This window comes from Dendrobates tinctorius, unplaced genomic scaffold, assembly GCF_039654945.1.
Source record: "Dendrobates tinctorius isolate UK_male_01 unplaced genomic scaffold, ASM3965494v1 ptg000024l, whole genome shotgun sequence".
Taxonomy (NCBI): Eukaryota; Metazoa; Chordata; class Amphibia; order Anura; family Dendrobatidae; genus Dendrobates; species Dendrobates tinctorius.
In genome coordinates this window covers 12,929,046-12,956,639 of record NW_027361692.1, presented here as the reverse complement: position 1 = coordinate 12,956,639, position 27,594 = coordinate 12,929,046, and positions in this window count along the sequence as shown.

Below are 27,594 nucleotides of genomic sequence, written 5' to 3'. Positions count from 1 at the left end.
TGTGAGTGATGATTTTACAACTATATTTTGGTATCCATAGGGTTTAATACCAACCAGTCATGATGCTGCTAAATAATTTTTCTGACAGGTTTGGTGGTCTGTAATTATTGTCCAAATAGTGCCATATGGTAGTCTGCATATATGTATGATTTGTATTGGGCATTTTTGATAACCCGTTTGAAGAATCTTTTTGCAATAGCACATGAAGCACTTTATTTTGGTAGTAAAGCAAATAAGCATATATTATCCATGAAATGAACTGGTTATTAAAATAGTAGATCAATAAGATCACAGTTTGTAAAGTCATACATCGTAGGGTTTATACCTATACTAAATATTTAGCTATTTTTTATATTGTAGTGAAATACGTATATGTATGGATGTATGACCAGCAGTAAATTAACATCTGTCCTTAGACTGCAGCTCTCCACACAGGTCATGACCTTATGTTATCCTGAGAAGGCAGTCTCCTGTCACTGATCTCACCAGGGGGCTTTACTGAGAACCACAAAGTGGAAACATTTCACACCTTCCAGCTCTTTTGAAGAAGAGATGCCAATTGAAGAATGACACTTTCTATCTATGAGAAAGGTTACACAAAGAGTTTCAGAGAAAAATAATGTATTCATTGGTAAAATAACCATGGTCCAGTCACAAACCAGCAGTTAGAATATTAACATGAGATGCTGGTCTACAAACCTGATCCCTGAGTCAATCTATAAATTAGGGCTACACACAAAGAAAAAGGGTTCACAGTGAGGGGCAGCCTAGCTGATGTGCTCCATTTCATATTCCCCTCTCCCTCAGGGACAGAATATCAGCCTGCAAAGTTCGATATTTCTGTAAGTTTTCTCCCTTTTATTTTATTACTGTTTTTGCATATTTGTATATCACTTTTTATTTCCATTTTTATACCTTTTTTTATTGTAATCACTATACCTTTTATATCAAAGCTTAAAACTTTAATAAGTCTGAACCTTTTTGCTCTAAAGAATCCATAGCCTTAGAGTGTGTGCTCCTGGTGATTGGCAAATAGTAGTGGTAGTACTTCCGGGACTCATCGCCCCTTTTGTGTTCGGTGAGTGGTGGCAGCGCGTATGAAACGGGGTGTGTGGTCTGTGTCGGGGTGTGATTTATGCTCCCATTGCAACATAAGACAGAGGTTGAATGCTGGACTGAGTGAGAGGAGATAGAATATATCCTCCCTGGTAATCCATGATATGTATCATTGATCCATTTGAGTTAATTGAACTCGTGTACTTGTGACCTGCTCAGTACCCCTTACCACTACTCTCCTGCTGTTTGTCTAGTATTAGGGCACTTGTTTTCACTGTTGTCCCCTTCCCCCACAATTATTGTATGCGTATTAAATGTTTGTTGTTTAACAAGATCTAATAAAGGTTCAGTTTTATTTTTATCCAATTGTAATATTATATAAGACATTTGTGGATATACCCGGCTGAATTTATTTTTGCTATTCAAGAAGGCATCTAAACAGGTTTAAAGGTGTGAAGGGACATAAATGTTTAAGGGTCAGAACATTTATGTTAGTGGCATGGGGGGAGGTCCTCAAAGTTGGTGGAATTTGGTAATGGCGGATTGGCGAGGGGGGATCTCAAGAGGTCCTGTACTCCCCCTGGATGAATTTAAGTGGACATGGGTTAAATAATCCCATGGAAGGGATAATCAGGGGACCCGTTAATGGGTTTTGGTTTGGCCAGGTTGGTTATTATATGCCTCCGAGTTGGGGCTTCGAGGACCACCCCTTACGGGAGGTGATTGTTTAAAATAAAAATGTTTGTATTAAGTGTTAATAAAAGGCTGCTATAGTCATTTAATCCAATCTATATTTGGTGTATTTATTGAGCGACGTTAGGAAGTTTGGGAAGTAAATGAGTAGCAGCATGAGCTCACAAAAGTCACAAGTACCGTTATGTCAAGTTAGGACTACTTGTTTCTTTCAAACAGAACATGCCAAAGGGGTTAATGTCATCTTTTTACTGATTTGACAGATAATTCAGTAGGGCCTTCCGATTGGAAAAAATGCAATGGGTGTTGAGTTAGTTGAGTTAAGAAGAGAAAGTCTGGAGTGTGGACAGGACAAAGAACAGAGCTCTTGTGAAGTAAACTGAGAAGGCTGTAAGAATCATTAATAAATTGTAGAGGCAACTGAAATCTAGTTCAGCTGACAAGTGGGTGAAACCTTTTGAGGGAGAGAGAATTACAGGAAGAAGCGAATCTCAGTGTTGGCCTGATGTAGGAGGACCTGTACAGAAAGGTCTTGCCCAGCTGAGGACATGGTAGAGGGACATGGCTCCAATGGAGGACTTTGTTAACGAATTACATGCGATTGTTAGGGTGCAGGATTCCCAGCATAACATATTGATCTGTGTGTCCTTGTACCAAGAAGATCTAATTTGTTCTGCTTGTTTACCATCCACATATAATGTGCCGTTGCCCAAAACGAATAAAAATGTACCTCTGAATGAGACAGAATAAGTTGCAAAGTATACTGCATGCTGCCTTATATGTTTAAGTGTGTTGCCAAGTAAAGAGTGCCTTGTTTTAACCCCTTTATCCCCAAAGGTGGTTTTGCATGTTAAAGACCAGGCCAATTTTTACAATTCTGACCACTGTCAATTTATATGGTTATAACTAGAGTTGAGCAAACGGGTCGGTCAAATTCAAAATTCGCCGACTTTAGCTAAAGTCGGGTTTCGCCGATCAAAACCCGACCATAGCGTGAGGTCGGCCATGAGGTCGCCGAGCCGAGCGCCAAAGTCGCGTTTCAAATAATGCTTTCAGCTCCTTTTCTCAGCCAATGATGGAGGACGCACACTGTGGGCAATTCGATGACATAGGCAGCGGCCACCACCATCTTAGAGAAGGGCATTGAAGTGATTGGCTGGCTTTATGTGGCGTCACAAAAAAGGCAGTGATCGCCGACCGCCATCTTACTTCTGCCGATCTTAGAATAGGGAGAGGTGCTGCTGCTGATTCTGAATAGGGAGAGCGTTAGGCAGGGAAGAAGAAAAAAAAATTGCTTCTGCTGATAGCGCTTTTCACTGTGCAGTTAGTGTGCAGTGAAAGGGGAGAATTTTTGTTGTGTGCAGCAGCGCTGGTGGTGATTAGGCTGCCTTTTAAGGCTACCTGCTAGCTGCATTGCTGTGTGCACACTGCTGTTCAAACTGCTTTTTTCAAAGCACTTCAACTTTTATTATTTTGCTCTGGTCAGTTACCGAGCGTTCATTCTTTTGCACACCGTATAACGGTGTACGCTCCTCACACACTACCGTGTACCGACTGGTATCACAGACAAATAGAAGCTATCTGGGTGTGACTCTGGAAAACAAGCCGAGGAGATTTTCCATTTTTCCAGACCTACACTGTTATGAATGGGTCACCGAGGAGGAAGAACTAAAAGCTAAGTCCCAGAAAACCAGAGAGGTTGGTCACTATGCAGATTGCAGATCCCTGAACTTAACCACACAACTAACAGTAGCAGTGGAGCATTCCTACGTTGTTCCTAGACGCCTCGTCACCGTCCGAGGACTACATAAGCCTAAAGCAAGAAAAGGGAAAACTAACTGCCCCAGAGCAGACCCCAAAGGAAAAGACAGCCCCCACACATGTATTGACGGTGAAGCAAGATGAAAACACAAACACAGGCAGGAAAATAGGCTGAGCAAACAATGGGGCCAGACTAACTAGAAAGGACAGGAAAGGAAAGCCACTGTCTGCAATCTGCCAAAAAATCCTACCAAAAATAATGTCCAACACGTCTGATAGCAAAATTAACCCTAAAATCACTAGACTTCTCCCACTGTATCAGCACTCTGAAATATTCTGAAACAGAGCAAAAAGAGGCCAATCTAATAAGGGACAAAAAGGCAAATTGGCAAAAATAGGAGGAGTGGAAGTTCAGCATAGCCCCAGCAGGGGCAAGCTGACCACACAAGAAACTGAATTGACCAACAAGCGCAAGTGTGAACATTAGCAAAAAACAAACTTAACTCAAGAAGACTGGAAGAGAGCTGAAGTCCAAGACCTGAGAAGCAGACTGAATCACCAGCACTAGGATAGGGCGTCGGCTGTCTTATATCCAGTCTGATACTCCAGAGATCCAATCATTATCCTTCTCATCAGGTGGCAGATCACTACCACTTAAACCAAACTCACTACCTCCTGTCACCACCAGAGGGAGAACGGAAGGAGAACTCTCAGCTGGTGGAGCAGAAAATGAGCTCATAACACTACACCTTATAGACCTGTCCGCTTTTCAAACAGTTTCGTATATCTGCTGTTTTAATGAGGGTCAAAACTATACAGAGACGGCGTGTGTCACTCCGTATAAAAATAGACGGAGATTGACAATTTTCCATACAGACACTGTATAGCGGTGTACGCTCCTCACACACTACCGTGTACTGGCTGGTATCACGGACAAATAGAAGCTATCTGGGTGTGACTCTGGAAAAACAAGCCGAGGAGTTTTTCCATTTTTCCAGACCTACACCTTATAGAGCTGTCCGCTTTTTAAACAGTATTGTATATCTGCTATTCGCATTACAGTCACATCTATACAGAGTCAGCGTGTGTGTGTGACACTCCGTAAATACATATGCGGAGATTGTTAGTTACACAAAAAACGTATACAGCTGTACACTTCTGATACAGTTCCGTATATCTGCTTGTTGGATTACGGTCAAATACATACTGGGAGAGCGTCATTGACTAACAAAATATATACGCAGATTTAATTTTTTTAATACACCTTACACAGCTGGACGCTCCTCATACAGTACCATCTCTCTGCTGGTATTTTTGGTACATTTTCCCAAACATGAGGAAGTATGGTGGAAGAGTCCGTGGACGTGGGCAGGGGGGCGCAGCTGGTACTGATGGTGGTGGTGCATCAGCTGGTTCTGGCAAAAGCACAATAACAGCTAAGGCAGGAGGTGTTGAGCCTGCGTCATTGTCTGGCCCAAGAAGGCCTGTAAGATTCCCTTTTCTTGGAGTAGGAAAACCGCTTTTGAAGTCAGACCATCAGGAACAGGTTTTGGCGTACATTGCCGAAACAGCCATCAACTCTATTGCCTCCTCTTCTGAACGTTCGAAACCTGCAAGCACGGAGTCATCAGTGCAGGGTTCTGGTCAGGAAAAACACCTTTCCTTGTGTCCTTCACCCCCACCAAAAGTTAGGGATGCGGCAGCCCACACTTCAGATTACTCTATGGAGCTCTTTTCACATACCATGCCTGGGTTATCCAGTCAAATCCTGCATTCCCCAGTCCAAGATGAATCTGACATGGAATGCAATGATGCACAGCCACTGCTAGATGATTCTGCTGGTACATTGACCCAGAGCACTACATTGCCCTCGCAGTCTACTGAGCCAGAATTTGACCCTGATGAAACTCAGGTGTCCCTTCCTGCATACTATACCATCCTACACACTGACACAGAGGAAGGTAAAGAGGAAGGTGCAGATGACTTTGAAGAGGAGGTGATGGATGATCCAGTTCTTGACCCAGATTGGCATCCATTGAGGGAGGAGGGTGGCGCTGGCAATATTTCAGATAAGGAGAAGGATCCGCAGCAGGCATTGACATCACAACAGCGGTTATCTGGCAGGCCCGTAGCTGTCCAGAAACGTGGACCAAAAACTAAAAGAGTTGCAGGACAGCTTGGCCAGACGGTCAACGTAGCACAGCGTGCAAGGCCAGAAAATGTATACCATAGTAGGAAGAGTGCAGTGTGGCACTTCTTTGTCCAAAATCCTACTGATGAGGCAAAGGTTACCTGTAAGAAGTGCGGAAGGACCTTTAGCCAAGGTAAACAACTCGAATAACAATTTGAATACCAGTTGCATGCTTAGGTATTTAATCAACATGCACTTGCAAGCGAGGACGGACTACAAAGCCTCAGGTAGCACATGTGCACCTGCTTCGACTGCAATGCTCCATCGCTTCCCCCACTCTAAGACCACCACCACCGTTAAGCACACCACCAGCACTAAATGTGGTGGTGTCGTCGCAAGGCCAAAGCACTCAGGGAATCACAATGGTTTTGCAACACAACACTGAATCTAGGCTATCACCAACCCCCTCTCACTCCGTCCAGTCCACCGCTACTTCCCCCATATGCAGCTCTCCAGTTCAGCTCACCCTACCAGACACTCTGAGTAGGACAAGAAAGTACTCATCCTCTCATCCGCGTACACTGTGTTTGAATGCCTACATTGCCAAACTAATATCATTAGAGATGATGCCCTACCGTTTGGTTGAAAGCGAAGCTTTCCGCGAGTTCATGGCCTACGCTGTCCCACGCTATGTCCTACCCAGTCGGCACTTCTTTTCTCGAAAAGCCATCCCTGCCCTCCACCGGCATGTGAAAGACCTCATTGTCCATGCAATAAAACAGTCAGTGAGTGGAAAGGTGCACCTCACAACAGATGCATGGACCAGTAGGTATGGCCAGGGCCGTTACGTGTTCATCACTGCACACTGCGTTAATGTGGTGAATGCAGGCTCCACAGGGGGCAGCGGCGGTGAAACAGTGCTGCCTAGCCTACGGTATAGGAAACAGTTGGCTGTAGGCTTTCGACCCTCCTCCTCCTCTTCCATAAGCAAAAGCCCATCCACAGAGCGCTGTCGCATGAGCACTCCATCCGCAGCTGGCAAAGTTGAACACGAGGTGTCCCACTATCGAACAGCTAGTAGTAAGCCTCAGAAGGCTGTGTTAAAGATGAGGTCTTTGGGCGACAACAGACACACCATGGAGGAACTGGCTGACTACTTGCAGTGACAAACTGAGTCATGGCTGGGCAGTCTACATCTTGAACGAGGCAAGGTAGTCAGTGATAACGGCCGTAATTTTGTGGCAGCCATAGCCTGTGCAAAACTCATGCACATACCTTGCCTGGCTCACACTTTGAACCTGGTGGTGCAGTGCATCCTTAATAATTATCCGAAGTTAACATCCCTGCTCCATAAGGTGCGAAGACTGTGCTCGCACATCCATCACTCAAACGTCCACTCCACTCGTATGCAGAAGCTGCAGCAATAGCTCCATCTCCCCAAGCACCACCTAACCATAGACGTTGTAACAAGGAGGAACTCCACCCTGCACATGGTTGAGAGGCTGTGCGAACAGAGGCAGGCTGTAATGCATTTGTGGGAGGATAGACGGGCAGGCAGTTTGAGGGAAGACATGGAATTGTCGGGTGTGCAGTGGTCAAAGCTGAAAGACCTCTGAAAGTCCTTCAGTATTTTGAGGAATGCACACCGTTGGTAAGCGCAGACGATGCCATCATAAGCATGAGCATCCCACTTATGCATCTGCTCATGCAAAGTTTGATCCACATTAAGGATCTTGCATCTGCAGCGGAGGAGGAACAGGAGGAGGAGGAGGGAAGCTTTGCTGACAGTCAGCCATTTTCTGGTCAGGGAACTGTCCTGGACGAGGTGGAGGAAGAAGAGGAAGAGGAGGATGAGGGGGATGATTATTTTGGGCAGGAGGATGCTTCTCAGGGGGAAAGAGAAAATGTTGGTGGTCCAAGGTCAGGTACAGTGTTTGTGCGTGACTGTAGGGATGTGGATTTGCCAGGAAGTGCTCCTCCACCCAGCAGTGGCAGTGCATTATTGACACCTGGAACATTGGCCCACATGTGAGATTATGCCTTGCAGATCCTAAAAAGGGACCCCCTGCATTGCCAAAATGATGAGGGATGATGACTACTGCCTGGCCAGCATCCTCGATCCACGCTACAAAGACAAATCACACAACATCATGCCACAGGAGAACCTAGAAATAATATTGGTTAACAAACAAGCAACTCTGGTAAACCGTTTGCTTGAGGCTTTCCCAGCACACAGCAGTGGTGCTGGTTCTCCCACGAGCCGTAGTGGGCACAATGGAAGAGGTGTTCGTGGTGCACACAGCCGAAGTGCCGTTGGAGACAGGAGTTTAATGACCGTGTTGTGGAGTGATTTCTCAAGTACCGCTCACCCGACTGCTAATAATGCATCGATTAAAAGTGACAGGAGACAGCAGTTGTCAACTATGGTTACAAACTACTTTGTCCATATCGATGTTCTCCCTCACAGGTCATTCCCCTTTGACTATTGGGCCTCTAAACTGGACACCTGGCCTGAATTGGCACACTATGCCTTACAGGAGCTCGCTTGCCCTGCTGCTAATGTGTTATCTGAAAGAGTCTTCAGTGCTGCTGGATCAATCCTGATCCTGACAGAAGAAAGGACCTGTCTGTCGACCCAAAATGTTGATGATCTAACCTTCATTAAAATGAACCATGCATGGGTTGTCCCACCTTCCCCTGATGACACATAGGTTGCCAGAAAACTGCCTCGCATTTGTCCTCCTCTTCCTCAGACTTGCCCAATTCCGCTATTTGCAGCAGCTGAATGTCCAGCCTACACATCAATATATGCCATTTTTTAAACCTCCCTAACTGGGCTGCCCACCCCCCCAAGGACTGGGGTCAAAACCTGGCGCACCCGGGCAAGTGCCGTTGCTCTGAACAGGTGGATGGGCCCACTGATGGCCAACGGCACTGGCACAGGGCCCCTCATAGTACAATACAGTGTCTCTGACGTGGGGGGCCCACTCGCCGTCAGACACACCAGCGTACTATGAGGAGCCCTGTGCCAGTACCATCACCCACGAGTGTGCCCCCCCTGCTTGGTCATAGTCACAGCACTTGCAAGTTGCAATACTTACCTCTCCCTGCTCCACCGCTGTGTAGTTTCCACTGTTTAGGCACATTAGGGGCTCTCCAAATGTGACTGGATGCCCGCAGACCATTCAATCAAAGCCTGCATTCCAAAAGATCACTCCTTCCCTTCTAAAATGTGATTTTTTTTTTTTATTTTCACAAGTCAATGTTATAATTTTCTGTGAAGCCTCTGAGGGTTCAAGGTACCCCCCACACATCTAGATAAATTGCTTGAGGATCTAGTTTCCAAATTGAGATCACTTGTGGGGAATTCTTCTCCAGTTCAGGCACATCAGTGGCTCTCCAAACACAACAAGGCGACCTCTCTCCATTCCAGCCAATTTTTGTGTTAAAAAATTCAAACCGTGTTCCTTTCCTTCCAAGTCCTGCCGTGCGCTCAAACAGTAGTTTCCCACACACGGTGTATCTGCATACTCAGGAAAAATTGCACAGCATTTTTGTGGTCCATTTTCTCCTGTTACCCTTGTAAATATAAAAAAAAGGTGGGTCTAAAGTAATTTTGTTCTAAAAATTAGAAATTGATAATCAAACTTTAACTCTTCTAACTTCCTAACAAAAAAATGTATGCTTCTAAAATTGTGCTGATGTAAAATAAACATGTTAGAAATGTTATTTATTAACTATTTTGTGTGACATAACTTTCTGGTTTAAGGGCATAAAAACTACAATATGTCATGAAAAAATATTCTCAGACTCAGTGGGATACGCTGAAGTGTTCCAGAGTTATTACCTCAAAGTGACATTGGACAGAATTGTAAAATTTGGCCTGGTCATGAAGGTGAAAACAGGTTGGGGGGTGAAGAGGTTAATAGTACAGAAAACCTTTGATTCGACACTTAAGAACACATTTTTTTACAAGATCTACAAAAATGTGCCAAAACCACACAGTTCATCAACATCTTTCAACACGTTTTCAGAAAATCACAATCATAGGTCTTATCTAGAGATGAGCATGATACACAAATGTTGCTCCAGCCCTGGCTATTCAATAGCAGCTCTAGGGACTTTGGAAATTAAGAGCATTGCAGGTCTCCCTTTCAGCCACCAGGTACTACTGACCTAGATGCTGGACCAAAGTCCCATGAATCGATCTCCTCATCTCTACTCCCAATTATCCTGAATTCAATAGGACAGTCCTGGATTTGGGTCTACACACTGAAATCTCCATCATGCATGTGCCTCCTTGCCAATGCCTCTCTGAAATCTCCTCCTGCCAGAGTTCAAGGAAATGGTAAACGGGTGTGGCTTGAGGTGTGGCTAGGGGCATGGTAAAAATTTGCTATGCGTGCCACATGATTTGTCCCTGTTTCTGTTCTGTATATGTTGGGAGATATGAATATACATTTCTCATTTACAGCTAGCATACATGGTGACGTCACTTTCCCCTCCTTTACACAGATCGATATTTCTTTCATCATGCTTCCAAGGGGGCCAATGCAGTGGCATGGGGAGTGTAATGGTAAACCTAAACCATTACTCCCTGCCTTTACTAACCCACGGCACAGGAAAGGCATGGAGGCAAAGTTCAGACTCACAACTGCACTCTCCATGCCTGTCTGGCAGCCATCCTGGAAGCAGGAGGAAAGGATCACCGATCAGGGTTCAGGAGACAGCAGAAGTCAAATGGAGGGCACCAGGAAAGGTGAATATATATACATTTATAGAGAAAGAGAGAGATAGGTTTCTGTAATTCTGTGCTTAAGATATTATATAAATCTCTCTTAAGAATAGTAAAAAATTTCCCAAGGTCACAGCGAAGAATTACGATTCAGGTATTCACAAGGTCTGAGTTCTAAAGACTCAGTTTCAGTGATACGTAACCTCATGCAGTGATTCACAGCCCAGCATTGTGTGTAGTGATCTGAAGGGGAATTGGTTCACATCATAATGTGTTATCCCTGCTGATAAACTTCTGTATCAATCTCATGCTCACTGGTTTTCCTGTCTTTTAAAGTGCTTACTGATGCCATCTCCATAGAGTCAGTATGCCTCACATATTATTACTTTGATTAGACCTGTCTTTTTCTCAAAGGAGATCCATTTAGCATTTTATTTTATATCAGTATGCACTGAACTTTTGCTGTGCCATAGCGATTCTTCCCAGAAAAATGCATTAGTGATAGTAAGTGTCACAAATACCCAACCTTTCCAAGTAAAAAATAAAAAGCCATTACAGGATGGACTTCATTAGAGAAACATTTGCATAAATGCTTGCAGCTTTACCTTATCATGGTACTTTTATGCATGACTGAAAGCTATAAAACATATCTGGTGATATTTGTTTTTGTAAAATTGTTCTGCACAATTTTTATATAGATTGCAAGCAGATGTAGCAAAATATTCAAAATAATGTTTTTTGTGTTTACTTTTCAATTACATAATGAGCATTGCTAAAATGAACTACAGCATAATATTAAATAAAGTTTACTTTTTTCAGAATTAAAGACATAATTCATATACTCTGAATTTATCATTCCTGTTCTACCAAGTTACACAAATGAAAACATAATGGGTACTTATAGCCAGGATTAACATGTAAGGCTGGAGTCACACTAACCTGCGCAAAATACGCTCCGTATTTTACATGCGTAATACGGATGAATCACCACTAAATAGTGGTCCGTAGGTCATCCGTAAGCAAGGTGAGGTCGCGTATTTTGCGCATGTGTGTATCCGTATGTAATCCGTATGCAATCCGTATGGCGAGATTTTCTCGCAGCCTTGCAAAATGGACATTTAACGGTTTTGAGGCCTGCAAACAATTTAAATCATTAGCCTGCACCCTATTTAGACCCTCAGAAACAGGTGGCTGCCTACAATCTGTACATTTGTCACCTTGCTTTCACGAGGTGTGCTGGCTTTTGTCACGGCGCTTTGGCCAACCATATCCTGTGATAGTGGATCCGCGGAGGAGGAGACGCATGTGGGTACATCCACTTTTGAGGCAACGACTCACAAGAGGTCATTTTCACCGCCTCTATTCGTCTCTGCGGGAGCATCCAGAGAAATTTTACCAGTACTGTCGAATGAGCATTTCCACATTTGATCGCCTCTTGGAGACAGTGCGCCCTGGGATCACCTTTCAGGACACTATGATGCGCAAAGCCATATCTGCAGAGGAGCGACTTCTACTCACAATACGGTATGTACTACACAACCACATTCTCTATGTTCATAATGTGTGTGTTAATTTATGTTTTTTGGCCTTCTTGGACAAAGTTTAATACCCTCATCTTACTCAAAATATGTTTCACCTGACACAGCAGAATGTTACATCTAATATGTCCTGCATATCACTTAGTCATTGTGCCACCAAATATGTGTGTGTTGTTCTCTCTCATTTCCTAACAAGTTTGGTCGGCATGTAACTGATTTTTTTTACTTTAGCCATTCTAAACTGTACTATTTCTGTTGTTCTACAGCTTCCTGTCCACTGGCCTGTCTTATGCCGCCCTCCACCATGAGTTTCTCATTGGAAAGTCAACCATTTCAGGCATAGTGAGGTCTACATGTGCACAAATCTGGACAAGACTCCATCAGGTGGTCCTACCCGAGCCCAGGATGGAAAACTGGTTAAGGATTTCAAGGGACTTTGAGGAGGACTGCCAGTTTCCAAATTGTATTGGGGCCCTGGATGGCAAACATATCAGGGTGCGTAAGCCGCCGAACTCAGGCTCCCAATTCTTCAATTATAAACAATACTTTTCTGCTGTATTGTTGGCTCTGGTAGACCCTCAATACAAGTTTATAATTGTTGACATTGGGGCCTATGGAAGGACGGGAGACTCTAGAGTCTTCAATACTTCCATAATGGGTCGGCGGCTACGCACCAACCAGTTGGATCTACCACCACCACGCCAGCTACCAGGCTCCCCCGAACAATCAGTCCCTTATGTCCTTGTGGCAGATGAGGCCTTTCAGTTATCACGCAATGTCATGAGGCCATATCCCCGGCGCAACCTTGACCACAGGCGCAGAATTTTTAACTTGCGCCTATCACGTGCTAGGCGACTGGTGGAGTGTTCCTTTGGGATTCTTTGTGCCAAATGGCGGGTACTCCAGTCTGCCATTCAGTTGAGTGAGCAAAATGTGAATGAAGTTGTCAAAGCCTGTGTTGTTCTGCATAACTTCACCAGGATACATGATTGTTCCTCCTCTGATGGTGTTGTGCGTAGGCCGGACAATGTGCGCAGGGAGAGACCACCTATCATCCCTCAACATAGACCGCTCTCTGGCCTCAAAGTGCGTGATATATTCACGAATTACTTTATCTCACCTGAGGGGGCAACTTCTTGGCAAGAGAATGCTGTGTCTATGTTATAATTTGTTTCTTTAAAAGTGTGTCTAAATATATATTACTCAAGCCTTTATGATTCTATGACTGTTTCATTGCATTGGTTGGCGTCTGTTAGTATGTTGTGAGGGATTGTGAAAAATCACACAGAGACGTTAACTAGAGTAGACAAATTTTTAGTTTTGCCATTTTTTTTTTGTTTTGCTTAAAGGCAAACATAATTTTGCCATAACACAAATTTGGCAATGGCCAAAATGACCCTTTGTGCCTTCTTTAACTTGGTGTAACATTAACATTACAGAAAAAAACTGCAACAAACATTATGCAATAACAACATTGCTGCATGCCTACATTAACCTTGATTAGGCAACAAAGGGTGAGCTCCATCACCTAAATAAAGTCAATAAGATAACACTCACATTTCTTCATAATGTTATCCAATCATAGAAAGATTCCACCATGACAGGCAAGGCTACCTCACATCTTTCACACAGATATTACCTGTCTGTAGAACAGACAATATTTAAGCATGCTATACTGGAAAGGATGAAAATACAAAACTCACTTGTTAAGACAAAGAGAGAGCATGATATTCTGAATGCTGGTCGCCTCAAATTGTTTTACTAGAGATTGCTAACAACAAAGTTGACTACTTAATTAAAGGCAAGCACGCCTTTCCTATGCGTTAGCAAGTGACTAGTGTATTTTCATCCTTTCATGTAACAGTATAGCGCATTTAAATATTCTCTTTTATACACTCATGTAATATCTGTGTGAAAGGCGTGAGGTAGCATTGCCTGTCATGATGAATTGTTTCATATGTTTGGAAAACATTGTTTAAAAATGTGAGTGTTAAATTATGTTCTAAATGTTGGTGAAGGAGAACACCTGTTTTTTTGTCTAGATTAGAAGCACCAGTTACATGTCACTGGACATCTCCAAACTTTTGAATCATAAATCCTCATATGTAGGGATAGGGGAACGTGGAGGACCAGCCTGTGGGTGCTGCTGGACATTGTGGGCAACATCGCGCTGTGTGGGGCCTTACTGTTGCCCATGATGCTGTAGTTGTCCAGCCTCCTGGGCCTGTTGGGGATACTGGCCAGAGTAATGATGATGGTGAGGGGCTTCTTGTTGGCACTGGTAGCCCCGTGGCTCATACCCACCAAGATAGCCAGATCGTCCCCAACCAGGTTGGGACCAGCCTCCAACACTGGGTGCGTACAAGTGGCCATATTGGTGGGGTTGGCTTGAGGAAGACATTTGGGGCTGTGGAATAGAAGGATGGGTAGGGGGAGGAAGGGGTTGAGGTGTTGGCCCACATATTAGGGGCTGTTCAGACCCTGCTTGAGCAAGCATCTGTGTGGATGGTCTCATGTGCATTAAATTTCTTGGTGAGAGCTGCCACCTCTCCAGAAATTCAAACACCTCATATGGGGTATTGGGGGGGTGCTTGCATCAAGCAGGATCTGAATACATCCCCTAATACGGAGCCTGACCTCACGGGTAAGGGCACGGAGATAAAGGGTGAGGCTACGTGCATAGGCCTCCTCACCATCATCTGTAGTGACTCTGGACAAGTAATTCAGCACCCCTGTGTCCACATTGGTCCTGCTCTCTTGAATGGTGACCTGGTGCCTTCTTCTTATTCGCTGTGATGCTAGAGCAGCCTGTGGGGAGGGCCTGATCTGGGCAGTTGGGCTGCTGCTCAAGTTGCCCGGCTCTTCCAGGATGGGTGAGGTTGCAGCAGACCGTCCTGGTGGTGTGTTGTGTAGGGCAGCCATTGTGTGTTCTGGTGATGCCTCCTCTTCAGCCATCCTTCTTGTAGGGGGAGAAGATGGGCCAGCCACCTCATCCCCTACAGGATCTATAATGGGCTCTACCTCTGAGGCCGTTCCTCGATCCGTAAGGTTGGATTGAGTTCTGTTATGAAATAGAACAGAGGCAAAAATACATCAATATTTTTGTCCCTGTAAAGTATTTGTGTAATGTTTTTGTGTCATGTGGTGTGAGGTATGTACTTACGGTCTCAGAGCCAGAATTGGGGCGAGGAAGTTCAGCCGGTCATAGTATATATATTTGCGCTTTACATGGCCAGCATCCCCACTCCTGGACCGCTGCTGGCGTTCCCGGCGGTATTGGTCCCGGATGCTTCTCCACCGTTTCATTACATCTTCCACTGCAATGTGACAGGAAAGATTGTCAAAACACATATTTGAGAGGTCACATTTTCTACCAGTAGTCTAGGCATGGGGCCTTCTGGGGTGTGCGTTCTACCCATGGTGGCATATGTAATTGGGCCGATACCCAGGGTCTCATTAGCTCCACTGAAACTAATTTTATTGGCTAGGAGGATGAGGAGCTTGTGGCCTAACCCCTAATTATGGCTGTGTGAAGCCACGTGTCACATCCTAATGTAACGGCCTCATGAGGCTAATAAAAGTACATGCACAGGAAGGGGGGGGCTGATTGTAGATTCATTTTATAGCGCTCGCTAAGGTTAATGATATTTTTATGGTTGCACTTACGAATTTTATGCTGCTCATCACGTGGTCTGTCACCAAAGTCATGGTACATCTGGCGACAGATGCGCCTCCATGACGCCTCCTTTCGTGCGGTTCGCATAGTTTGCGTCGCGTGGGTCCCATATTTCTGGACGCTCCTGCACCAGCACAATGAGCATCTCTACATTAATATATGTGGACGCCATGCTGCTGCTGTACTCCGTGGAGGCTGACTTCCTGGATGTCTGGAGCGGTTTTTTAGCTCATTTGCATGTCTAGGCTTCCTGATGATGGATTGGCCCATTTCTTGTTCACCAGCCAAAAGACCTGCGTGTGTAATCAGTATTTTTTGCGCACCCATAGACTTGCATTGGCGTACTACGGGCGTAGTACGCTGACAATCGCAGCATGCTGTGAGTGGCACGGAGCGTAGGATACTGAGGAGAAATATACGCCTGGTGCGAGTGACACCATAGAAAATCATTTGTCCGTGTCTAATGCGTGCTTTTTGCGCCTCTCACTCTCCCGTATTCCTCGCCAGTGTGACCCCGGCCTAAGAGGGTCAACCACCACTTTAAGAAAATTATTGTTGTCATATTGTGTTACTTTTCATCTCATGTTGTGCACCACTTTACATGCATAATTGAATGTGAAGGACTAACAGGAAGCTATAGGTGGGCTTCTTAACCCCTTAGTGACAGAGCCAAATTTTAAAAATCTGACCAGTGTCACTTTATGTGGTAATAACTCTGGGACGCTTCAACAAATTCCAGTGATTTTGAGACTGTTTTTTTCATGACACGTTATACTTTATGCTAATGGTAAATTTAGTTTGATATGTTTTGTGTTTATTTATAAAAAATATCAGAAATTTGGCAAAAATGTAAAAAAATAGCAATTTTCAAACTTTGAATGATTATCCCTTTAGTCATACCATAGCAAAAAATTAATAAACAATAATTCCCACACGTCTGCTCTACATCAGCACCATTTCTAAAATTGCATTTTATTTTGTTAGCATTTTAGGAGGTTTAAAAATGTAGCATCAATTTTTCATTTTTTCAAGGAAATTTACAAAATTATTTTTTTTAGGGACCTATCCAGGTTTGAAGTGACTTTAGGGGTCCTATGTATTGGGAAACCCCCCAAAGTTATACCATTTTAAAAACAACACCTCGTGACATACTGAAAACTGCTATCAGACAGTTTATTAACCCTTCAGGTGCTTTTCAGGAATTAATACAAAGTGGCATGATAGGAATGAAAAAGTTGATTTTCACCACCTAATTGTTACTGACTTCTGAACATGTTACTATAGCTGGCAGACTCTAAGGCCGCTATTTGCTAGTGAATTGCTATGGCAAACATCAGGAACACACTATCATGATCTCAGGGTGCCAATAGGGATAAAGAGGGAGAAGCCACACTCTTTTAAACATTTATATGAAGTACTCAGTATTGGCAGCATCTAAGGGGTTAAAGAGATATGGACGGTGACAACACTGATCGTGGCTGATGCAGCAAGTTGTCAGCTATAGTGTACAGCCGACAGCTGCTGGATTGTTACTTGTATGGGGATGCTAGTCTCTTATATCTCAGGTCAGTTAAAAGACGTATTGGCGGTCATTAAGGGGTTAATATAGGACCCAATTAAAGTTGCTAGCTAACAGGAAACACAGTAAAGCCTAAGGCCTCTTTCACACTTCCGTTTTTTACAATCAGTCAAAATCCGCCAGGTTTTGAAAAAAACATCCGCAATTTTTTTTTGCGGATCCGTTTTTTTCCCCATTGACTTTCATTATTGGCGGATCTTGACGGATTGCCGTCCGTTGCATCCGTTTTTGTGCGGATCCGCCATAATGTTGCTGTCCGTCAACATCATCAAAGATTTCCAAACGGAGATTGCAACTTTTTTTGGCCGGCGGATCCTCCAGACACTGATTTAACCCGAAATTCTGTCTGGGTGCCGGACAAAAAAAATCTCTCTCTCTCTCTCTCTCTCTTCCCGGCCAGCGGTTCCTTTAAATTTCCTCATTTTGCGGATCCGTCAAAAAACGGATCCTGTGCCATCCGTTCACATCAGTTAAGAACGGATCCGCTTGTCCGCCTTTTTGGCGGATTTTAACTGACACAAAAAAACTGAAGTGTGAAAGAGGCCTAACCTAGTAGCATGCTGATTGCTGCACCACTACACTGGTAGAGAGGGGACAGCAGAGAGCCTCAGGTTGTTAGGGAAAAAAGAAGCATTCATCATGATGAAATTGATCACCCAATCCTTACATTCCTCTCTTATGATCACCTGGAGAGAATTCTGGCTTACCCTCCTCTCCCCATTAAAAAAAAAATCCGCAGCACAAGTGTCCTTGAGTTCAAGGTGCTCACAGCTGATTTATTGGTACTGCACAAAAGATACATGAAAGCATGAAGAGTTATGCCATGTTATATCTTGCTCGATTTGTGCCACCCAATAAATGCATAATAATCTCCTTTGTAATCTATAGCACATTCATGACATACTCTCGCAAACTTCTCAATCACTTTACTGCCATGTTTTAACATACAAAAAGAAAGGTGAGACCTCCATTCACCTGCTAGATGGAGATCCCAGCACATTGTTGTAGTAAGATGTCACTTTACACTATAACATAAATTTTGAAAAACATTTTAAGTAACAATAAACTAAAGCTACAGTAGATAAACAGTTGAAAATTCTATTTAGTAGCAGATCACACCACGTTTGGCAAAATCTGCCAATAAGTATTTCCAGTATATGATATTCAATTTATGACAACTTTAGAGAACCCTGTAACTTCATGCTTTGTAGCCTTTAGTAACTAAACAAATTGAGTGACTAACAAAATAGTCTTTTCAAGCTTATCATTTATCTTCATAGTAAAGTGAGTCATTATGTCATTTATTGTGTCTTTGTATTGTAAGCCTTATAGTGCTATCTATTGTTTGCTGAACAATTGAAATATTGCTTTTAAATACTGACAGGGAATTCTGTATGTCCTTTTAATATCAATGTATTTCTGGGGTCTTACATGCATACTCTGTATATGAAAATGCTGTCTCATGATAATGATTACCTATAACCTTATTCTTCATAAGAAATTGTACGTGATGGATAAACTGTTTACTGCACCCAGTTGGACATTGAAACTACACGTCCACATATTAGGTAGATACTGGGGCCATGAATACTTAGTAAGACAGGTTAATGAGGCTAATGGAGCTATAACTGTCATGAGGCTAGATTAATGAGAATGATATTGGGGTCTTGTGTAATTTACCCAAGACCTATTAAAGCTTTCAGCACGTCTACACAAATACTAATAATTAACAGCCGAGTACAATCTGATTGGTTAACAAATATGAATATGATTGGTTGGAACCATTTATGCTTACTGTTGAATGATCAATTGTCCAATGAAATGTGATGATGTAATGTTACCGCCTACTCAAATGAGCATATAAGCTACCTAATTAAATCAGGAAAGGGGGAACATCCTGCAGATACATACCCTGTCTCTGTGTGTGTTTGTTCTCCGCTACTCGAGTAGGCCTCAGACCAAAATCTGGCAACCTTCCAGCATATCGATCTCCCATTGAGAGATAAAGATCAAATCACAAACTCATCAGTTGGCGTCCCTGGGTGGGCTGGTTACAACAGAAGACCCCAGTATCCTGAAATCCGGCACCCGCAGACTGACGGCCTAGAGGACACACAGATCAAAATCACCGGTGAAGGTAAGAGCCATTGATTCTTACAAATTCTGTGTCTCCCCTCTGCTAAATGCTCTGAACCGGCTTTTGGGGTACAGTATAGTCTGTCTTCTTACATACCAGCGCTAAGAACCGTAGAATATCCTTGTGATACATAATACGTATGCTGGAGGGAGAAACCTAAAAGCTGCTACGTATGATTGCGCATGAATGATTGAACCAACCTTGAGGGTACTAGGAATTCTTTACTGTGCTTTTGCCCCTTGGGAGCGTCTCTCCATGGTAACTGGCTTGCCAGGATTCATGTGAGGACACGTCTCTGGCGGCATACGCATAAAGAAGGCTGCGTACGTCCTCTTGGAGAGTGCTAGAGGTACTATTACGGTGTTAAAACGCCGTTACAGACAGGATAGGTCTATCCACCTTCTATTCTGTCTGATACGCACAAACTGCCCTCTAATGGTGCTAAAGAACTTTGAGGTAGTAGGGATTACATTAGCCTGCATACTAATGATAGCTTTAGTCTTCTGGTTGATAAATAAGATCTCTGAGTATACAAGGCTCAGCAGGTTTAGTTGAGGGAAAAGATTTTTACTGGGCTAATAAGAAAATTTGGGTCATATTAGTCTGCCTATAGTTAATTGGATTTGCTCTCTGGTTGATATATAGAATTGCTGAATACGCTAGGACTAATTGTAGAGAAGTGCCATCTCATACTGAGTACGTAGAGATTTAGTGTTAGATGACCAGGAGGGTCATGGCCAGACCACTAAATAGTTAACCTTCTTATCAAGGTTCCCATGGGTTTGATGCCTATCAACTGATCAGTTTCAGTTTAGGACACGCAAGTTCAAACATTGAGCGGGAACCTCATATAACAACGGTACGCAGTCTATGTCGGCATAGATATTGCTAAGCACAGTGATAAAGAAGAAGTAGACTTGTTGAGATGTGGGCACACAGTAATAGCGTATATTAAGAGAATAAGTGAATAGCAACCAGAGAAAGAGGCAGATAGAGAGATACGGTCTAGGTGCGGCCTGTACATTGAGTTAGCGAAGTGCAGTCAGTACGGGTCTGCAAGCCATAGGCATTTTACATTTTAGGACAAGCCAGGAGAATTTTTCGCCCCAATACAGTCAAGTATCAACCAGAAAACATAGATAGGATTTTTAGCAGGAGCACCAGGAGGTGATAAGCTTAAGCAGTTAACAGTTTACTGAATCTGTGTGAAGGAATGTGAATGACCTTTGAGACTCTCTGCTGATAAGTGGAAGTGCATGATCTCATGTGTGAAATTCTGTTGTATTGCTTGCCGTGTGTGTGGGTGTGTGTGAGCCAGATATTCCATGAGAAAATGTCGTGCCCTAATTGCACATTTGGATTAATGTTGCTTATATCTCCTGAAGGTTGGAGAATTGTCAAAATTATACCAGGAGGGTATATCCAACAGCTCACTGGTTTTGGATTTCTGTCAGACAGATTTCCAGAGTATAAAGTGTTTAGGCTCAATGTGCATGGTATTCCTGCAATTCCCTGGGTCGACGGAATTTCATTAAGTGACATAGAAAATTACAATCTTGTCAGATGTCCACTAAATAATGGTCAACCAGAGACGTACCTGGTTGAAGCGCAGCTTGCTGCTTTGCTCACTGGATTCACATTATAGCATAATACGTATTTGAAGAAGGTGTACAGCTAGTTTTTCATAATGTCAAGTTTTTTTTTTTTTTTTTTAGAATGCATGTTTTAAAAAAAAAAAAAAAAAGGAGAGGCAGATGGTTCAAGGTACAAAGTTGCCTTTGACTTGAAGCAGTGTTAGATATCCATGGAAGGCAATTGTCAGGTAGCAAAGATAAGGAATGCTTTTAGTATGTGATAGAAAGGAAAAAAAAAAAAAAAAGAGGAAATCCCGTTATATGTGTAATGGAAATCCACCACTCTGCCACCTATTCGGTATTAATATGGTGATTTCCAAAGGGGGGGAGAAGAGAGGAGAGTCAGCTATTTTTAAATATTTTTAATCCATAAAGGTATCTCTCATTAATTTGGATTTTGAGTTTTTCTTTCCGGAAGGTCCAAGAACCTGGTTGTATGGCGATCACACAGCATGAGATAGTAGAAAGCAGAACCACTCCTCCCTCATAACTCTACAGGGGAGGTGGAGTTGACGGCACTCATTGAGGCGTTTAGGGGGCTTTAAGGTAAGCAAGACACCACATATACAAGTCATTGTTTTCAGGTGAACCCACAACTGCAGCCCCATATGGGGAGAAAAGGTCTTTTCTTACATCAACAGGCCCTGGAAGAGGTTGCCATAGTGGAAGTGAGGGTACATATGAGAAGGAACCCGTGGAGCACGAAGCAAACAAAGTGGCTGGGAATCAGCCAGAAGACCAAGGTACTGGGAGACCCCTGAGGCGCCTCCACTGGTCATGGTGAGCATTAAAGATAACCAGTTAGACTTAAGTATCTTACAGGCTCTGACTCGGTCACCAACCGGGGAAGAGACTGAAGTCTGGTCGGAAGCTGGAGCTCAGAACCGTGGATGGTGGGACAGTGGGTATGTTTGCCAAAATCCTTGCACCATGTGATGGCTCATGACTCAACGCACGTGAGTGAAGACAAAAACTATGTGCTCTGAAGAAAGATGCTGGGTCCACCTGTTTAGCTTTACATTAACATAGATTAGATGCGCACAACACAGATAGACTAGAAAGATGCCATAGACATACACGTGCGCCTGGGCCCTCCTATCCGTTTCAATGACTGCAGATTGACTTCATACAGGCTGCCCAAGGTAAGATGTATGAAGTATGTGCTCGTGTGTGTTGATCTCTTTTCAGGGGACTGGAGGCCTTCCTGATGTCAGAAGCTACCACAACTGAGGTACTCTTTTGTCCACATAGATGTTGTGACTATTTGACAACCCCTGCAGCAGGTCCGGAGTCCAAAAGGGACTCCCATTTGTGTACAAATAAGTTTTTGATTCTATTTTAGTTAATCCAGACATTGGTTGCTGACCAAAAGACACGAAGACCACTGGAGCCACTGGTTGATGGTCCCCGCTAAGCCACATCCGTAGAGTTAAACGGAAGACCGGTCTACACAAGCTACTATGAGGTCCTGGAGTGGAAGAATATGGGTCCTGTCCCTGATGATGTTGGCAGCTCTACTGCAAGAAGGACAAATGGACGAGACACTTCAGAACAGCACATCAGTAACCTTGTGGTTTGACACCAAGGCAGCAACAGCTACATTTAGGGTGGACTTGTGTCAGATAGTGAAGTGTCAATGGAATCTTAAATTTGGGAAGAAGAGTAGCAACCCCAATTATAAATATCTAACAGGAGTTGAAGGGGCGGTGGTATATATCTGTGTAACTAGACCTGGAAATGAGAACTGTAATTCTTGGTCAGATGCAGCTTGGAACACGGGAACGTCATGGGGGTATAAGCCATAGGAAGCCATGACTCGTGTTAGTTCATCAGGAAAGCCTCTCCTCAAGAGGATGAATATTGCTGTACCCATTCCAAAATGGGGTTGTGATCCAGAGGTTTTGGACTGGAGATTCTCTTGCAATCCTCTCCTTATAACACTGGATGAACCCTCTCTTGGAGATGAAGGTCTCTATGTATTGGGACTGTATACCCCAGGTAGACAGGTTCAGCAGGGAACATTTTGGTTAAAAGCTGTTCCTGCACAGTACAAGGAACAAGAGGAGGACAAACCCCAAAGGTCAGGAGAAATGTTGGATGTTGATGGAATTGGAGAATTAGGCTATGAGGAGAAGTTAGCCGTAGAAACAGGCTACACAGAGAGGAATGAATGGTTGCTATGGATGAAGTATACTACAGAGCAAAATAACAAAACTGATTGTATTGCATGTGCAACCGCTAGGCCCCATTTAGGGACTATTCCCCTCAGATATTCAGAACAGGATCAAGTAGACTTACAGTGTATTCTAGCTTTGTATAATGCCACATATGACCCTAGTGATAATGTTCTGTGTCAATCTCTATCAGTCCGGTATCCAATAGCAAAAATTGATCAGGTACCACCTAGAGTTTATGCATATCCAGGTGACTACACTTGCTTCCTGAGAACAGGACCAGGAAGATGGGTAGGAAATCTAACTTCAGAGTTTTGTCACAACACCATCCCAATAAATACAGATACAGGAGGTTTTAAAGCCAGTTGGTTTCAAAACCAAACTATAGCAAGGAGTGACATATGGTGGTTATGTGGAGATATGAAATTGAGGCCTAGGTTGCCACCAGGTTGGGTTGGCAGCTGTGCTCTAGTTCAAGTGCTCATGCCATTTAAAATAATTTCATCAGAAGAGATTAAAGGAGGTGGAATGAATGTTGAAACCCTACACAGAAATAGAAGGTCAGTACCTGCTGGGTCCTTTGATCCTAGAGTTTATATAGACAATATAGGGGTACCCAGAGGGGTACCGGATGAGTACAAGGCCAGGAACCAGATAGCAGCAGGTTTTGAATCAATTTTCTTTTGGTGGGTGACAATTAATAAAAATGTGGATTGGATAAATTATATTTATTATAATCAGCAAAGGTTTATAAATTACACAAGGGATGCAGTAAAAGGGATAGCTGAACAATTAGGCCCAACTTCTTTAATGACACATCAGAATAGGATGGCTTTGGATATGTTGCTAGCGGAAAAAGGGGGCGTGTGCAAGATGTTTGGAACGTTTTGCTGTACCTTCATCCCCAATAATACAAGTCCAGATGGGAGTATCACCAAGGCGTTGGAGGGTCTTACATCCCTGTCCGAAGAATTGGCAGAAAATTCGGGTATCAACAATCCCTTCATGGACTGGTTGGAATCCTGGTTCGGTAGATGGAGTCATCTTGTGTCCAGCCTCCTCATCTCTCTGGCAGTAGTAGCAGCAGTACTTGTGACCTGTGGATGCTGCTGCATACCATGTATCAGAGGACTACTTCAAAGACTGATTGATGCGTCTATTACTAAAACTATGTATATTACAATGAAACCTTACAATAATGATTATGAGCAAATGGTTTGAGGTTGAGAATTAGATATGATCTCCCTTTCCCTATGGGGAATTCGGCAGAAGAAGGGTTAGGAAGTCCGACACTGGCATTAGGCCTTTGAATGTACCTATATGTGAATGGTAGAGTCATATCTGTTCTCAAAAGGGGGGACCCCGCGACCTTGGCGTTCCAACCATTTATGCTTACTGTTGAATGATCAATTGTCCAATGAAATGTGATGATGTAATGTTACCGCCTACTCAAATGAGCATATAAGCTACCTAATTAAATCAGGAAAGGGGGAACATCCTGCAGATACATACCCTGTCTCTGTGTGTGTTTGTTCTCCGCTACTCGAGTAGGCCTCAGACCAAAATCTGGCAACCTTCCAGCATATCGATCTCCCATTGAGAGATAAAGATCAAATCACAAACTCATCAATACACACTGTGATTTGTATCACCATTGTAATTCTATAGTAATCAGTTTAAATGCAAAATGTTTTTTATCCTTTTATTGAAATTGCATGCTATTTACTTAATTGAGAAAGTTGAGTCACCATGTTCATGTGTGGTTTTACCATAACTCTCAAGCAAAATGTCTGCTGTCTTGGGGTAATATTTGACTTTCATCTTTCCTGCACTGCCTATATCCAATCACTTTCTCACTCTTGTCACTTGCCCATCAGAGACATCTCAAGAATGCATCTTTTCTTTACCTTTGACTCAGCAAAAACTCTTACTGTTACTCTGGTATTCTTTTTCACCAGACTATCGCAGCTCTCTACTAATAGGTTCCTCCCTCCTACTAAAATCTCCCCTCTCCATTTATCATGAATGAAGCAGCTACAAGATCATATTTCCATATAAACATTAAACTGATGCCAGCACTAGAGATGAGCGACTTTGCCTTTTTTGGGTCGGGTCGGGTTTCATGAAACCCAACTTTCGCAAATGTCAGGTAGAACAAAGTCGGCCGACTATAGGGAAAAGTCGGAGACCGACTGAAACACGAAACCCAATCCAAGTCAATGGGGAAGCAAAGTCGGCAGGGAGTGGAGGACAGTAAACACACCTACAGTGCCCATTTCAATGCCAAAAACATCAATTCTTATAACTGAAGCTTGTCAACCTTAATTTACTTCCTAATAATAGTTATGCATTGAAAACTGGGGGTTATTTGGCTAAAGTTGTGGGGGGGGGGTTGGGCTGGCTCCAGGTTTTCGTGCCCTGGGCCAAAGAGTGTCAGTGCGCCCCTTTAACACATACCACAACTCATGATGCTCCGATACAGCACAGAAATATAGGTATAGTACAATGACACATACTTCACTGCTTACATGACATGACTGATCTATTTTAAATTGTACAATAGCGCAAAAACAGGACAGTATATTACTCCATACAGTATGATGGCCACCACATTGTGCGCCATACAGAATAATGAGCCCCATATATTTCTCCATACCAAATAATTAGTCACATATAATGTTCCATACAGTATCTGATGAGCTCCACATAATGCTCCATATATTATGGGCCCCATTTGTAATGCTCCAGTGTATAATGTGCCCCTTAGATACTGCTCCAGTGTCTGATCTGCAACACTTACATTGCTCCAGTACATGATGGGCCTCATGGATTCATGGATGATGCTCCAGTGTATGATGGGCTCCAATAATGCTCCATATATAATGGGCCCCATTTGTAATGCTCCAGTGTATAATGTGCCCCTTAGATGCTGCTCCAGTGTCTGATCTGCCCTATTTACAATGCTCCAGTACATGATGGGCCTCATGGATGATGCTCCTGTGTATCATGGGCTCTAATAATGCTCCATATATAATGGGCCCCATTTGTAATGCTCCAGTGTATAATGGGCCCCTTAGATGCTGCTCCAGTGTCTGATCTGCCCCATTTGCATTGCTCCAGTACATGATGGGCCTCATGGATGATGCTCCAGTGTATGATGGGTGCCAATAATGCTCCATATATAATGAGCCCCATTTGTAATGCTCCAGTGTATAATGTGCCCCTTAGATGCTGCTCCAGTGTCTGATCTGCCCTATTTCCATTGCTCCAGTACATGATGGGCCCTATTTTAATTAACCCAGGCATGGTATGTGAAAATAGCTCCATGGAGTAATCTGAGGTGTGTGCTTCCACATCCTTCACTTTTGGTGTGGGTGAAGGACACAAGGAATGGGGTTGCTCCTGACCAGAAGCCTGCAGTTATGACTCAGTGCTTGCATTTGTTACAACTTCAGAAGAGGATGCGATAGACCTGGAGGCTGTTTCAGCAATGTAAGCCAAAAACAGTTCCTGATACTCCAGCTTTAAAAGCAGTCTACCTACTCCTAGAAAAGGGAGCCTTACAGGCCTTCCAGAGCTACACCATGACACTGGCTCAATACCTCCTGCCTTAGCTGCTATTGTATTTTTGGCACTACCAGCAGATGCACCACCACCACCATCAGTACCAGTGGCCCTCCATGCCCACATCCGCATCCTCTTCCACCATACTTCCTCATGTTTTGGAAAATGGACCCAAAATACCAGCAGATATATGGTACTGTATCAGAAGCGTACAGCTCTACACAGTCTATGGATAACAGTAAATCTCCGTATATATTTCATGAGGCATACACAGATGCTCACAGGCTTAGTATGGATTACCCAATAAACTAACTAGCTGAAAAAGGGTACAGTATCACCAGATACAAGGTATATATAGTATAGTGTAAACATTCTGATTCTCCATATACATTTCAGGAGGCAGACACAAACGCTCTCAGGCCCAGTATAGATTACACAAGAATATGAAAAGCTGTAAATGGGTAATGTAACACAAGCGTACAGCTGTATACAGTGTTGAGGTAATCTTAAAGTTCCAAATATATTGCCGGAGTAACAGACAGACTTTTACAGGCTCATTATGGATTACACCAGAATCTAAATAGCTAAAAAGGTTACTGTATCAGAAGCGTTCTGCTGTATACAGTGTTTGCCAAATTGAAAATATCGGTATATATTTCCGTAGTCACCCTCAGACGCTCACTCAGGTTGATTTTGACCATAATAAAAAATGTTGTAAAAAAGGTACTGGATAACAAGATAGCAAGTATATATTTTTAGGGTACAATTGAAATCTCCGTATAAATAGTCCCGTAGTCACTCTCAGATGCTTACACAGTATGGATTTGACCATAATGCTAAATGACGAACAAAGGTACTGTATAACAAGATACAAGCTGTATCGAGTATAGTTTAAAAATTTGTTTCTCCGATTCAC